General features: G+C 34.2%; 1 long non-coding RNA gene across 11 annotated transcripts in view; it reads right to left on the reverse strand.

Moving 5' to 3' along the window:
* LOC102152860 overlaps positions 1-8,311 on the reverse strand; it is a 185,368-nt gene extending 177,057 nt beyond the window's left edge. For 3 of the 11 annotated variants that reach the window (XR_005382077.1, XR_005382079.1, XR_005382080.1), the window contains exon 1: positions 8,070-8,298. This is a non-coding gene — a long non-coding RNA (uncharacterized LOC102152860). Of the gene's footprint in view, positions 1-8,069 lie in introns of all 11 variants that reach the window. The other 8 variants (XR_005382070.1, XR_005382076.1, XR_005382074.1 and 5 more) reach the window with 6 other exon arrangements.
* Positions 8,312-17,473: the final 9,162 nt, after the last annotated feature.

Consider the following 17,473-nt stretch of genomic DNA (forward strand, 5'->3'; position numbering starts at 1 on the left):
ATAAATGGAGATATCAAGTAGGTAGTATGACTGAAAATATGGAGCTTAGAGGAGTGTCTGGACTGAGATTAAAAATTTGGAAGTCATTGATACATAGAAAACACTGAAAGTTATAAGAATGGATATTATATATAAGGAGAATCAAACGGAAAGGCATCTCTGGAAGGAAAATATAGAGAGAGATTGACTCAACCTTAGAAGATCAAAAAGTAAGCCAGAACTTAAAAGGCTATGGCTATAGTTAGCAGCAGTGGAAATAAAAATCAGCAAGATGTGCTGAGAATAATCACTTATTAAGCCATTTATTCAACAGATATCTACTCAAGGCAATAGAAATACATGGATAAACACAAGAGCTGTAGAGCATCCCTTCATGGAGGTTATATTCCAGTAATCACTATAAAGTACAAAGGATATATATTAAAAATAAAGGTAATATGTAATGATTAGTTTGATGTCTAAAAATTGGCTATATAAACAATGATTTGCCATATATGCACATAGATGAGATGAAGATATAATTAGAAAAATCCTTCTAGCAATATCCTTTTCAAATATATTTAGTGTTTTCCAAATGTAGTAAAATTAGTAAAATAAATGGCTAGGGCATGGAAAATTAAGGGTTGCATTTAACAAAAATAGCAATACTTATACCTAAACTTTTATTTGAGTTTTGAGTTTATTTCTAAGAACTGAAAAAAAGGTACACGTGTATCCAAATAATATAAGACAAATAAATAGAACTCATTATCTTGAATATCATGATCTAGGATCTGATTAACCATATTTATTTTCACTTCAATCTTTGTTGTTATTTTAAAGGAAAATCAAAGTTTTAACACAGAAGGTAGAGCAATGCAAGTGAAACAATAAATCATAATTTTAATGCCACATATATTGAATGAAGATTTAACAAAATCATTACCTTTAACTTTACATCTAAAAAAGTATAGTGCTGTGCATCTGAAGTTGCATTTAAATTCTACATTTACCTAACTTTTTTTTATGTTCATCAAAAAACATTAAAGTAATATATCCATTCAAAGGTCAAAGTATTTCTCCAGGTTTTTGAACTTGAATAGTGGTTTTCAGGGTAAGGTCTTATACTAGTTAAATATCTCCTTTTGGGTTGCAAAATAATCCACAAATAGACAACCTTCCATTGATTCTTATAATAAGAGTTGCTTAGATTTCAAATTTATGTATAACTAAAAGCTATTTGCTATGAAGTGAGTTTTAAGGGAATTCCAAAAGTTGTTAATATGCTAAAATGAGCGTGTTCCTAGTGTTTCCGGAGACCTCTCAACTGGTATTTTGCCAGGAAGCCTGACTGCCACTTGCCAAAGCATTTCCTTTACATTTGTACCATAGCAAAAGAGATGATTCAGAGAAGGGAGTTGGGATATGCATGCATTATTTTAAGTAGACCACAGTACTCTAAATTTGCTTCATCTGTATTACACTTATTTTTAGGGATGACATTAGATATGCTTTTTTTGTTTTTGATCCTTTATGTTAGATTTTATAAACTCTATCTTTTTTAAAGATTTTATTTATTTTTTCTTGAGAGACACAGAGAGAGGCAGAGAGGCAGAGAGGCAGAGACATAGGCAGAGGGAGAAGCAGGGTCTCTGGGGGGAGCCTGAACCAGAACTCAATCCCAGAACCCTGGAATCATGACCTGAGCCAAAGGCAGACATTCAATTGCTGAGCCACCCAGGTGCCCTATAAACTCTATTTTAACATCTTGACAATTATGTTGATAATTGTCCAACATATAAGATCTTCTCTATTCTTTTCTGTTCCACTTTTCATGCAGATTGTGTTGTTTTTGCATTCTTTCACCCTCATCAGGCCGGCCTTGGTCAAAGTTTCTCTTTAGTAAAAATAGTATGTGCAAAAGACTGAGATTTCTCTGCCAACTATGACCCCTTATAGCTCATATAGAAAGACTTGACATGTGGTAATGTCAGTCATAGAATATGAGGTAATATATAGCTTGGTGTTTTGTTGCTGCTATCACCAAAGTCAAGACATTTTTTCATAGTTAAAGTCATTAGAATATAAGCAATAGGAGATTATGCATTTGCTCTGAAGCTATTTGAAGTATAAATCAGATTTTAACACTCTAGTACTACCCAACTCAAAGTCCCCTGATATCTTTTCTTTATAGTTAGTATAACATCTAAAATCCTTCCTAGAGGCTTACAGATTTCTATGTGACATGGAGCTATGTCTCTAGGTCTTATCTTAAACCTACCACACTGCTTCTTTTTTCCCTCTAGTACAACCATACCAGACTTCTAATTTTCCATAAGTATGTAAGGCATTTTTCCATCTCAAAGTTTTTAAGCTTGCTATTCACTCTTCCATAAATGCTCTTCTATATGTTTATAACGCATGTCTCCAACTTTTTGCATCGCTCTTCCAATGTCCATTCTTTCAAGAGAACTTCCTCAACTGCCATCAGTAAGAGCAATTTACTTGTCATATTTTATCCCCATAAAATATGCTTTTCTTTTCTTTCACAGCACTGTTCACTACTTGACATTAAATTAAAGACTGACTTACATTCATCTTTTTCACTTCAATGCAACCCCGAGGGCAAAGTCTGTCCCATGTTCACTCCTATATTCACAATACATAGTACAGTTCACCTACAAAAATGCCCTCATGGAGCCTATGCTCAGTGAAGAAAGAAATCTCCTAATGGTTAACACTTGGAACATTGCATTTTCTTAAGAAATATTTATAGAATATGAAATGTACTAAATTCATTGGCCCCTATCCATGTCTGGGAAGTGTTCACATGACTGTTGCATTGTCCCCATTATTTGAAAGGATAGAAGTATCTTACACTTAAGATCACCTTGTCTAACCTTCACTTAATATATGTCCCAGGTCAATTCTTTTAATTGAATGCAAATGTACTTAATGAACATTATCCATGAGAAAAATTTTATCTACCCTTGCCCAGATCCTCTTAAAAGAAATTATGCTATTTATTGTTTAAAAAAATGATTTTATTTCTGGTTCATCTTACTCTGCACTGTCCTTGCTGAAGGTCAGACTGGTCTCCCTTTAAAAATATCCTCAATCCCTGATATCGATACTTGTAAGAGTGTGGCTCCATTTTAATATCAGCTCGTGTGAATATCAAATGAGTGTGCATAAGCTTCTCCCACAGCAGAGTTTTGACATTAAGAAAATTAAAATATGCCCTAATCATAGAATGTTTTAACTGTTGTCTGACATTTTAAAGGATTTTCTCATGAATTTCAGAATAGATTATACTCTTGCCTGGCTTCTTGGGTATAAAAAATAATCTTCTAAGTGATTTAAACTTTACTTCTAATTTATAATAGAAAAAGTGCAAGAGAGAGAAAGCGAGAGTCTGTATGATGAGAAATTTTCTTTGTCTATTTGTCTTTTTGCCCTACAGGAAGCCAAGGAATTTTTTTTCTCTTATAAAATCATATATAGCTTGTTATTACAATTAACTTGAGTTCTGCAGGGATATAATAGACTTATTTAAAAGGAGTATGCTTAGCTATTTGCATGGGCTCCAAGGAAAAGAAATTCCAAAGTTTTTGTCATAATTCTGTACGAGGCCAGGCATTTACTTATCCTTAGGATATTCCTTTTTATGGGGGAAAGAGTGTAACTTTTAAATATTTAGTTCTGGCCAGTGCAAAACAAACTGAGACTATTATGGTTCATGTGACCATTTTACAACTCTGAGTGATGTTTGGTATTTAAAAGTACTAATGTTTATCCTTTGGCATAAATTTTTCATGTTTTAATGTGAGCCCTAGGTTTTTCTATCTTATTTACCTAAGATAAATGTGTTTCTTACATTTGACCTACGAACCAGAAAAGTCTTTGCATAGTTTTTAGAGTGATCTCTCTCCAGTCTTGACATTCAAGTTCAGATATTCTAGCAGTTCTAAACCACTTGAAGTTTCCAGACTGTTGCATGGCCACTCTTCTGTGACTTCTTATACGTAACATTCTATTCTGGTGTATACTTAATAAATATTACATTGAGCATTTACTATAGGTGAGACAAAAAAATAACAAATCTGTTTGGGGATTTGGCATGCACAAATAAGTTTTAAAGGAAATATTTCTGCCTTCATGTTGCTTAAAATCTTGGGGATAGGAGATAAAGCATACCAAAAACGTAAATAAATATAATAAACAAGTGGATTGTATGCTGTGTTAGTTGGTACTAAATGCTATGGAGAATGCTATGGGAAGAAAAATAAAGCATGAACAAAGGTCAAAGAGAATACTAGTATCACAGGAGGAATTTTGTGATGTAAATTCAAGTGGTTAAGTTGGGTGGGTAGCATTGAGAAATAGCATCCAAGTAAAGAAAATGAGGAACAAACCAAATAAAGAAAAAAATAGGATTTCAAGTCTAAAGGTCATGAGGAAAAGTCTGTGTGTCATGTCTGAAGCAAAACAGACCAATCTGAGTGGAGTAATGTGAGCAAGTAAGAAACAGAGAGGTAGGGAGGTGAGACAAGAGTCATAGAGGGCCTTGTAAAGACTTCCTCCTTCGCGGGAAGATTTTTTTGAGAGACATCAATTTAAGTGTTAAGTGTTAAGAACTGGTTGTAGATAGTAGGAGTGGAACCAGGATGAACAGGTACTAGGCTATTGCCATAATCTGGGAGAAAGATATTGGTGATCTGAATAAGGTTCTTAGCAGTATCTCATTCTACGATTTCCTTTTTACCTACAGTCTACTTTATCTTCACTAGTTCCTGCTCTCCCTGTAAGACTCTCCTTTCTTTCTTCTCTTCCTTCTCTGCATATAGGCACACATACATCTGATAAAGTTGCTCATCGTATGGGCTTTCCTAGCACCCTGCATTAATTTTTGTCAGAATGTAACTTACTGTAATTTATTTATTTCCCTTTCTAGACCATGGCCCTCTTGGAGTCAGTAATGCTTTCTTCCATATCTATATTTCTATTACCTAAAACAATTAGTTGAATATAAAATTTAATGTTTGCATAGTGCATTACAAATCCCAAGCAGAGGGATCCCTGGGTGGTGCAGTGGTTTGGCGCCTGCCTTTGGCACAGGAGGCGATCCGGGAGACACTGGATCGATTCCCACATCGGGCTCCCGGTGCATGGAGCCTGCTTCTCCCTCTGCCTGTGTCTCTGCCTCTCTCTCTGTGACTATCATAAATAAATAAAAATTAAAAAAAAAAATCCCAAGCAGAGTCCATATAATAACAAAATAGCTTTTTGATAACTGCAAAATAACCTATGTTGCCTTCAAGAAACTACACTAGATCATTTAAAAATTTTTGAACTAAATGAATGTCCAGATATTATGTTAGTCTAAACCTATAAAGTATATTTTCTTTTAAGAATCATATATTAACTTATCTGTTCTTGTTTTCTCATCATTTCCAAAACGGTGGTATTTACTAGAAGGTTTACAACATATATAAGCATTTTGACTTTATTTTTTTTATGAAAAACATAAGCGACAATGAATTTGTTTCATATAACTCAATAATATAACAATTGAAGAAATATTTAAAATATTTTAATTATATATGAATTATCTCTTCTGTTGTAAGGCAGATCACATTTCACTTAACATTTGAATTCACTTATTTATTAAATTACATATACATTTTTTCTACATTATATTATATGTAGAGAGAGTAGAGATTATGTGTATGTATGCATATGTATGTATGCATGTAAATTTGTATAAAGTAAGCCTTATCAGGTTATATTTCAATGTCAGGTTATAAAGGAACTATACAAAAATTTGCCAGTTTGGCTTTTCTATCATATATTTTATTTTATTTGCCAATTAATGTTCCCTAGTATCTGTTTCTCTTTTTTCCCACCCCCTCTTTTTTGGACCATAAATTGAATTTTCCTAAATAAGGAGTTTTCAACTAAATGAAATTGGAATATTTCTTTAACAAATGTCAAAATTCCAAATGACTAATATGCTGATTCTTAAAATTATATTTGCAATGTTGTGTATTAAAAATGCATGTTTATATACATAGATATTTACACTAAATTTTTATTATGGATATTAGCTTGTTGTTAAACCTCTCTATGCTTTAATTTTTAAAATCGAAATAATTTTAGCTTCTATTTCAGATTGTTGTATACTTCTAGCGAGAAAATTTTTATAAAAGTGCTGAAAAACAGCATCTGGAATATAAAAGTTCAGTAAATGTGAGTAACCAAATTTAATCATTAAGGTTTCATTTTTGTATAGTAAGTTTCAGGCTGACTTCTAATATTTTCTATAAAAAATATAGTTTAATTATCAAATTAAAATTTAGATTTTTCTAATCAATTTTAGACATAAAACTAGCAGCAATGCCAAACATTATAATACTTCTGAAATACCATCTGTAAAACTTAATCTAAAATATGGTGATTTTTCACTAGATGTTCTGTCACATATATGAACATCAATAGTAACATTATGAATAGTCTCTTAAAGAGTATATCAAACTTTTAAACAACTGAAGTCATTTTCCCACTATTAACACAATTTTTACAGTATTGATGAGGAAAATATAAAAATATTGTATGCTAAAAAAGCTAGTAGATGAGAGTTCCTTTAAAATGCTTACCTACTTTTGTCTAAGAGAACTGGAAGGAACTTAAAAATACTTTCATATCTAGTACCATGAATCCAATTAAGTGAAAACCTGGTTATGATTAATTTTTGAATTTCTGGCATCTAGATAATTTTAAATATGCTAAGCATCTAGACCATTTTTTGTTTCTCTCCTCAGAATCTATACAGTTGCTGTGGGAAGAATCTGGTAGAATAATTAAGCAAAAGGGCTTTGAAGTCAGACAAATGAGACTAAGATCTCTGATCTTGCATCACTCTCCTTTTGATTCAACCACAATCCTGGTTAAATCTAAAGCTCTTTTATCACATAGCTGCATCCATGTGTCTGAACATGGCTATAGTAAAAAAATGATGATATTACGCTGACTGGTCACCATTTATATGAATTTATATCCATTATATATAGTTAGCCTTACTGCTGCCAGGCAACTGTATACATCCCTACTTTATTCACTCTTCTACCTCTGTAAATGACTCATAATTATCCCTCTCTTCTCACACTTTCCAACTTCCTTTACTCCAACCTCACTCTCAGCTAATGAATTTTTGTTTTATTTTAATGAAAACAAAAAATCAATGAGATAAAGATTTCTACAAGTTGCAGCCATACCTATCTCCCTATCAGCATTTGTAGGCACATGTCCTTCCTACCGTCTTCAGATGCACTGTCCATGCAATAGGTAAGACCGATTCCTCTATTCATATGCTTGAACACAATGCCTCTTGATGACTTATGGACATGATTCTAGCAATTTCCCCTTATGTCTTGTTACTTCTATGCTTCCCAGCCCAGAAGTTCATTTCTATTGACAAAGAAATAAGCTCTTTGTTCCCACGTTAAACAAATTGTTTGGTCTACTTCCTTCTCCAAATCATGGTATAATTATTTTTATTCCCTTGGATAAAAACACTGGGAAAGAATTTCTACAATTCTCTCCTCCTCATCTTCAATTTCTTCCTCTAAGGTTTTTACTAATTGGCCAACATTAACATTATTTCAGTGTGACCAAATGTTGTTTGTCAGGGTTCATCTTATGTGGCATCGTAGTGTAATTTACATGGTTAATCACTCTGTCTTCCTCTATTTCCCTTTCATATGCTGGTTATTCTCTGTCAGTTTCTTTTACTGATACTGCATCACCTTCCCAACCTCTAACTTTGAGAATGCCCCCACAGTTATCTCCCATTCACTGTCTACACATTGTTTCTAAAGGGTAACACATAGCTTTATACTTTCAAACATCATAAGATATTGACATATAGATATGTGAACATGTAGGTAGATATGACATAGATTGATAGATGATAGATGATAAACAGCTCTACACTGATATTTCCAGCACAGACTACTCCACTGAATTTGACACATTTATCCAAATGCCTATTTGACAGATTCACCCAGATATCTAATAGAAATTTCACTTACACAGTTCCTGTTAATCCATATCCAAACAAGTTTTTCTTTTGACCTTTTGCATCTTAATAGTAAATCCATCTTCTTAGTTGTTTAAGTCAAAACCTTGGTATCTTCCTTCATGCCCTTCTTCTTTCATAGTGAACATCCACTCATCAGGATATCCTGTTGGTATCAGTTTTAAAATATATACAGCACATGCTCACTTCTCAGTATATCTGCTGCTATCATCTTGGTCCAAGCATTGTGATCTCACAATTCTATCACTGAATGAGCCCCAAAGGGGTCTCTCTGAATTTACCTTGCCCCCAGAAACACTCAATTCTCAATGTTGCAGCCAGATGAAATTTCTAACAGCTTTTATTGAAACATAATTGACATTTAAAAAGTACCAATAGGGATGCCTGGGTGGCTCAGTGATTGAGCATCTGTCTTCAGCTTGGGTCGTGATCCTCGGGTCTGGGAATGAGTTCCACATTGGGCTCCTTGCAGGAGGCCTGCTTCTCCCTCTGCCTATGTCTCTGTCTCTGTCTCTTTCTCTCTCTGTGTCCCTCATGAATAAATAAATAAAAACTTAAAAAAATACTCATACTTAAAATGTTCAATTTGGTACGATTTGGCAATGCATACACTCTTTGAAAGCATCACTGCAATCAACAGAGGGATCTATTTAAAACATAAATCATATCATGTTCTTCAGATACCTTCTTCTTTACAAAGAGTAACACCCAGAATCCTTTGACCTAGGAGAAACTGCACAATTTGTTTGTTATTTCTAAGAGTTCAGTTTATGTTCCACTCTTCTCTTCCTTCTTCACACCCCTCTTATGGAATTGCTTACTATTCTTCTTTAAACATATCTCATTCACTCAGAGCCCATTCACTTGCTGTCCTTTCATCTAGAATACTATTTTCCCACATCTTGCAGAGCTAGTCCCTCACTACCCCCAGTCTTCATTCAGAAGGCACCTTTCAGTGACAGCTTTCATACCCACCATACTAAAACTGAATCTCCATGCCCTTTCCCTGCTTTATGTTCTCTACCTAATACTTATCACCATCTACATTACTATATATTTACCATACACAGTAACTCTGTTATGTAGAAGCGAGAGAGGAGCTAGATCTGAGGGAGAGTCTCAAGTCCTTGAAGGGAAATGATAGAGACATGTGAGCTGAAGGCAAGGACCTAGATAAATAAGCTACACATTATAAGCCTGGGAACACAACATCCTAACTTTGTGGCTTCCAGGACCTCAGGCCCGATGATCAAGAGCCACAGGTACAGAACATGCATTTTCCTCTTCCTTCTCTGCCCCTAGACTCATTATAATACATTAGCATTGTATGAACAAATCCAACCAATGAAGAAAGGCTGCCATGAGGGTTCCTATACAAACCTTGTAGGTTCAAAAAACTCCCCCTTCCAACCTGTGGGAGGAGGTTCCCAAGTGATTGGAAGCAGCCTCCATTTTACACCACCTCACTGTATATCACAGCTCCCCCCCAGCCCAGAGACACTCAGTAATACCCAATCCCCAAACAAACACATTGGAAGTGGGACCTGCCAACTCTCCCACTTTGAGAGTGTCTGTGCTTGCTACTTTCCTTCTGGCTGTCTTTATACTGAGAGCAGATTCCCCCTATAAATCTTCTCATGGGGAATCCAAGGACTGAGACTTCCATTCACCCAATGCAGACTCTGTCTCTCTCACCCATAACAACTCTATTTAAATTTCTACTACTATATATATACTATTTCTAAATGCTATATAAATCATCATATATTTCACTCAACTAACCTCTTCATTGTTAGTCCTTTCCTTAGAATGTAAGGTCCATGAAAAGACATATTTTGGTTTGTTTTGCTCACTGTCCTTTCAGAAGTGCCTAGAATAAAATGTGGCAATAGTAAGCACTCACTTAATATTTGTTGGATAATTAACTGAAGAAAAACTTCATAAGGTAAGTCACCTAGAATGTAGAACATAATTTCTTCATATACAATAATTATTGTGCATTTTTTCAATTTATTAAATATTTTATTCATTTGCTGTCAATTCTCAGGTAGCTGTTACCACAGACTGACAGATATCATATTCTTAGATTTTATTTGTAACTCTCCCGGACTGTTAGCACCTCTCTTGCCACATTTCTTCCTTCTTCCCCTTTTGTTTTTGTTCCATGCCCCAGTATTTAATTTAAAATATCATATGATTTTTTTCATAAATAACAACTTTGTGGAAATTCTGTAACTTTTAATGATAGCTAAGATTAGGTATGTACCCATCACAGTCATAAACACAATTTCCGGGATCCCTGGGTGGCGCAGCGGTTTGGCTCCTGCCTTTGGCCCAGGGCGCGATCCGGGAGACCCTGGATCGAATCCCACGTCGGGCTCCCGGTGCATGGAGCCTGCTTCTCCCTCTGCCTGTGTCTCTGCCTCTCTCTCTCTCTCTGTGTGACTATCATAAATAAATAAAAGTTAAAAAAAAAGAAAACTTGAAAAAAAAACAAATAACATAATTTCCAACAATTGGTTCATTTATACTTTCTGTTCCCTCATATTTGTACTGCTGTAAATTAATATATATGCATGCATACATGTGCCTGTATACATGTAATGTGTATTCAAAAAATCAAAGCTGACATAATCAGACAAGCATCCATAAGACATGCTGAGGCTCCACATTTGTCATTTTATACACAGCAAACCAGAGAAAGACCAGCTTCTTTTCTGCAGTTAAGAAGAAATCCCTTCTGATTTACTCAAAGCAGTAGCTTTAGGGAACAGAAATCTTTGGTAAGCTTTCAACACCATTACAAAATTAATAAGATTTCTCAGAGTTCTCTGACCATTTTATTCTTTTAACATTTTGATTCAACTATGGAGTTTAAACTATATGAGAACCAGCAAAATAAATATCTGAGGCAATAATCTTTCTCTGGAGCCAAACTGAAAGTCAGTAGTTTGGGGAGACTGAATCTGTCATAACACTGGACTGCTTTCTTATCAACAAGCCATTCCTTTTTAATAGGAGTAGATTCTTAAAAGGGATAGAAACAAATTAAATGAGGTTTACCAGTATTTCCTTCAAGATGTTATTGTGCTGTCTTCATTTGGAGACAATTTCAAAGAGAAAGCAAACAGAATGTTGCATCTGAAAGAAGTAATTAAATCCTCAATTTCCTTACAATCATTTATTTGTAATGGTAGCAATTCCAAAATTTGATTAATAGCATGATCTTCTTCTGGTAATTAAACATTCTGCCAAATTTTCTAAAATTAAGATGTTTACAGACTTCCAAAGCTTTAAGAAAAATTTCTCAAGACTGAGGCTCTAGTAAAAAGTTTTGAAATTCTAATAGCACTATGTGCTTCTAGAGAAGAGCAAGATGATTGGAGTTTTCTATTCCACTGGAGACGAAGGGTGATATATATTTTCCTTATTCCATGTGGCTTTTGTCTCTGACTGTTACATCATGCAGCCCAGATATCAGGAGAAGTGGCCTTGATCATATTAGTGGGTTGAAAAATGCAAGCCACAATAATAGCATAGAAATGTACAATAAGAAATGTAAGATGTACAAAAGTCTTATATTACAATTGGCCTTAGAGTTGATGTTAACTTTCTTAGTTTTTTTTTTTTAAGATTGTATTTATTTATTCATGAGACAGAGAGAGAGAGAGAGAGAGGCAGAGACATAGGCAGAGGGAAAAGCAGGCCCCATGCAGGGAGCCTGACGCAGGATTCGATCCCGGGACTCCAGGATAGCACCCTGAGCCAAAGGCAGATGCTTAACCCCTGAGCCACCAGGCATCTCAACTTTCTTAGGTTCTAAAATGATTTTTAAACCATATGTTTAAACATGTTTAACCATAAGTTCCACAAAAACTTTTAATATATTTAAATAAGACAATCTTGAAAAATACATAAATATATGACTTAAATCCATCTTTGGATTCTTTGCAGAATAATGCAGAATGACAAGAAGTAAGAGCAGAAATGGTAAACTCAGAAAACAAAAACAATAAAAATAATTAGAATTGACTGTATTGAATAGAGAAAGCAGAGGATGAAGCAAAAAAAAAGAAAGCACAAAGAAAGAAAAAAATCAAAGACGTAGAGGAATATTACTTCCAGAACTAACTTGTGCTTCTTTTGCAAATACAAGTATTATATGTTGCCTATGCTTGACTTATATTATCTAGATTTTGTTATTTATAGATGCTACAGGATTTGTAGCATTGACTCTTTAGGGATTTAACTAGAAACATTTATCTCAGTAGGTGATAATGAGTTATCAAATACCTAGGAAAATTCTTTAAAAATAATTAATTAAAGACAGAAAAATTGACATGGAATGTTTTGATTGTAAAAAATACTTAAAAATAGTGCTATAGTCCTACAAATAAAAATTCCAAAAATATGAGTTTATTGTACATAAAACAACTTTTTTTGTTTTATGATTAAAACATAAGCATTTAAGTATATCAACTAATGGACATTTTTAAAGAGAAGTGTTTGTGCAGGTAAAAATCTAATATGGATGAAGAGTAACACATGGAATAAAATATAATTACAGAGAATAAAATTTCTAAATAATTAAGATGAAGATTAATGCCTGATCACAAATATCATTAATTCCAAATGTCTGCTCCCAAAATAACAACAGTTATTATGTAACTAGGAATAGAATGAGCTTGCCTTGCAGGTGATGGCACTGTCTTCTCATCGTCTATATAGAACTTTATTTCTACACAGTTAATTCTTGATTATCTGTGCTAATAGAGGAATGCATTTCTGCAGAATATATAATTAGTATGTATTCTAGTATGTATTTTCCACTTAAAGCTTCACAGGGAAATTAAAAGAGACATTGGATCTAGCTATTGAATTCACATATTTCCCTTCATCTACTTTGATATTTGAACTCCCTTTGTTTAAGTCCAAGGAAAACAATGAAGCTTCCAGAGAAGCAAATATTATGTTCTTGATAGACAACTAAAAATAAACCTAAGGAAATAACAATATTTCCAAGCAGAAAGAGATGAAATAATAAGGAAAACCTATGCCTTATTAGTTTTTTTTAAATTTCCAACACATTTTTAAAATAATAAACAATGGAAGTATTACAAGAAAATATTTCTCTCCTTTTTTAAAGATTTTATTTATTTATTCATGAGAGACACAGAGACAGGCAGAGAGAGAGGCAGAGACAGGAGAAGCAGGCTCCATGCTAAGAGCCCGATATGGGACTCAATCCCAGGACTCAGAGATCATGCCCTGAGCTGAAGGTAGAGGCTTAACCAGTGAACCACCAGGCATCCCGGAAATATTTCTCTCTTGAGTCACTGGAGAGTAAATTGCCAAGCTGACACTTCATTGCCCTCCAAAACGTGTGTGTGTGTGTGTGTGTATTTTATAAATAGGCTACTTTCTTACATAACCATCATATATTCATCAAAATCAAGAATTTAGCAAGGAAACATTATTGATAACTATGTGTAATAGTTATCTCTTACTGCATAAAAAGTCCTAAAATATAATTGCTTAAAACATTTTTTATTTCACGCTTTCTGTGGGACAGGAATCTGAATGTGGTTTAGTTGGATCTTTCCACTGGGTCATAATATTGCAGTTAAAGCAGCTACTTGGGCTGTTGTCTCATCTGAGGACTCAGCTCAGGAAGGACTTGCTTCAAAGCTCACTCACATGGCTGTTGGCAAAATTTACATGCTCATAGGTTCTTGAACTAAGAGACTCAGTGCCCCACTGGCTATATTGATCAGAAGCTTCCCTCACATCCTTGCCACAGGAGCTTCTCCAAAGAGTAGTTGACAAAACATCAGGCAATTTCCATCAGAGTGAGAAGATAAGAAAGCGAGAGATGGCGCAAATTGGAAACCCCATTCCTTTTATAACCTACTATTGAGAGAAGCATTTTAAAATTCTCACCATACTGTTTCCATTAAAAGTGAGTTTCTAGCTCCAGCTCACACTTAAAGGGAGGGGATTACACTGAGATGTGAATAGTAGGATCAGGAGTCATTGGGGATATCTTGGAGGCTGTTTGCTATACCATCTAATCTTCAGATTCTCTTCAAGTTTTCTCAAAGATCTAAGTAATGTTATTATTTAGTTTCCATTTAGCATCATCTACTGCAGTTAAATATCCTTCCTTCTTAGTCTCTTTAGTATGGAATGTCTCTTCAGTCTTTCCTTGATTTTCATGACCTTCCCACTTTTGAGATTATAGGCTACTTATTTTGTATAATGTGTCTTTTGGGGGGGTTTGTCTAACATTTCCTCATAATATTCAGGCCACACATGTTTGGCAGAAATATCACAGGGGTGATGGTACATTTTCTAACTACTTCTATCAAGTGGTAGGCAACATCAATTTGTCTAATTATTAATGGTGTTCACTTTGATCACTTAAGATGTTATCTGCCAGGTTTCTCCAATATAAAGTTACTCCTCTACTTCTTCATAATTAACATGAATTTATGGGAGCAATGTTTTGAATTTGTAAAAATATCCCATTCATCATCAAACTCTCAAAGTATTTATTCCCTTATTTACATCTGTATAGATTCATGTTTTCTTAGTTTATTCAGTGAAAAGATAATTTATTATTACTATTATTTTGATGCTTGAGGTATTCGTTTTGGCCAGAAAGAACTCAATACATCTGGATTTTGTGTTATTTAGAAATTGTCTCCTTCATTTTTTAAACACTCTCTTTATTGGGGGTACAACAAGATGTTTTAGCTCATCTTCTTGTCTCATCATTTTCCTGGCCCAATCTTGAAACTAGACATTTCTCTAGGAAGCTTTGCTTTCCTTCCCAATGACATAACTGTACATATTGCTATTGAGGTGTGATTATTCCCCAAACCTCCTAATAAATAGATCTACAGAATGTACACACACATACATACAGAATGTATCCAACAAATATATACAAATATAGAACTAACAGCACAATTTCTATTTTCTGCTTTTTCAATTATTTATTTATTTATTTATTTATTTATTTATTTGAAACACGGAGAGAGAGTCAGAGACAAAGGCAGAGGGAAAAGTAGGCTCCATGCGGGAAGCCTGATATGGGACTCAATCCCAGGACCTGAGAAAATGACCTGAGCCAAAAGTAAACGCTCAACCACTGAGCCACCCAGGTGCCATCTATTTTCTGCTTTTCTATAACTAGAAGTTCTTTCTTAAACAGTAAGAAATCTGTTTTCCGTTTTCCTTATATTTAATTTCTTGATCAATTCTCTCATATGTGTAAATGTCCTATTTTCATTGTCATCTCCTCCGCCCGTGTAGTTACTATCCTTACCCTGTTCTGACCTCCAGTGCTAAGTCATGCATCATTTAGACAATCTTCCCACCTTGCTTGGGCTCTGACATTCACACTGAGTACTTTCTGTTGAAATGCCCCCCTCACATTTCTCAGGGTCTGACACCCCATATCAGTGTCACCAATGGATGAATGACTTTCTCACCCCATTTGAGCTCACAGTCATCATACCAGTCTCTCCTCTCCCCACCAAAACTACCCTCCCCACCACAAACCAAGATCTTACCACCCATGGTGGTCTTCTCTCTCTGATCAGGTTAGAACACCTTATACGGGATCACTGACCCACTGTCGAGGCCCCTGTGAATATTTCCTGGACTCCAATTATCTCAAGAGTCCATCTTTCCACATGCAAAACTTCCCTACAGTGCCTGGGGTGTGACACCTCAAACAAGGCCATCTTTTTCAATCTACTTTTCCTTCACAGGTTGCCTATTACTTTATGTGAACTCTAACCCACCTCCTGCAAGCTCTTATATCATTGTGGCTTCTGACCCCCAGGTTCCTATACCATAAACATCTATACTCCTTTATTCCTTCTAATGTTTTTAGGACTAAAATGCTCAAAAGGAAAAGAAAAGAAAGATAAGGGAAAGAAAAGGAAAACAAAAGGAAGAGAAAGATTTTAAAAAGTATTTTAGATTATATTTAATGAGAAAAAAAATATCTGGAACCCAATGATTTTACTCAGAAAAGAGGGTTGCCAAAACACAGATTAATAGTTCAAAAGTGATCATTACTTAAAAAATTAAAAAAAATTGTTAAGTTTAAAATATTATTTGTGGAAGAATGCAAATGAAAGCAAAATCCTTTACCACTTTGGGTGTGCAGAAGAATTTATTAAAAGTAGTTCCCATGAGTGTCCATTCTATGATAAATCACTCCTAAGGGCTATCCTGGTGATTACAATAGACATTTTAAAGCAGCACAACCTATACTTTCAATTTTTTTCAGAAGTGTGAAGAAGACATTGATCCTTTTACTAAGACTACACATTAGGAAATTGACTCAGAGGAAATAATTCAACAATTGCAGAATTCCTACATTGTATTGCTCACATTAATAAAAAAAGATATTAATAGCTAGTATTCAATAATATGAGGTTACTAAATCAGTAGGTTACATATAGATATCAGTGATAGGAAACTATTAAAATTATCACTTAAGTCTACAGTTAATGATAAAGATAATTTGATTTTGTTTGTTAAATAGACAAAAGCAGGGAATAAAAGAATATCTCTATTGTGTTAAGCAGACATTTTTTCATGAATATATACCTAAACAAATTTTACAAAATTATTCATTAATTCGTATGTGTGTTTGCCTCTAAGTTGTTGTTTCTACCTAGCTTGCATCCTATTCAAAATGTTAACTCCCCTAAACTCTTTCTTCTTGCTATTTGATGTGTGTTTTAAATTGATTCAACTAACATGAGATTCAAGATGTAAGTGTAGTCTGAAATCCTTTCTGTTTCATGGTCTCTGGAACCATTAGTGTTCTTGGAGGTTACTGTTACATTGGATTAATTTTCCACTTGACACTCAAGAGTTCCACTATTATCTCAGGAAAAATTTATTCATTTAACTTCATGTTCAATAACTGAGAGTATATAGTTAGTCTTAAGAGCACCATACCACCACATGTTGATAGAAATAAATTGATAAGCTTAGAAAAGGGATAGGTGGGAGAAAAGTGATGGAGAAGATTCCCAAATTAACAGTGAACTTTGGAGACATTGTTTTAGATTTATTTTAATTAATTTGTTATTTTAGACAGCAAAACTATATTTGAAAATTGGAGAATTAATTAAATAATATGGATTATATGTTGCATTTTTAACTTCTTGTGATATTTGAATTTTTGTTACATCATATCATAATAATTTTATGACATGTTCCAGTGGAGCACAAAGGACAACATAATGACAGATTGTTTGGCATAATTATTTAATTTTAATTTCAAATGATATTTTGGCACATTTTGAAGAGTTTATAAAGAAACAGTACTAACCAAGCACTTTTTTCTGGTCGAGAGAGGGATGTCAC

Source organism: Canis lupus, chromosome 31 (genome assembly GCF_011100685.1).
Source record: "Canis lupus familiaris isolate Mischka breed German Shepherd chromosome 31, alternate assembly UU_Cfam_GSD_1.0, whole genome shotgun sequence".
In the NCBI taxonomy this organism is placed as follows: Eukaryota; Metazoa; Chordata; class Mammalia; order Carnivora; family Canidae; genus Canis; species Canis lupus.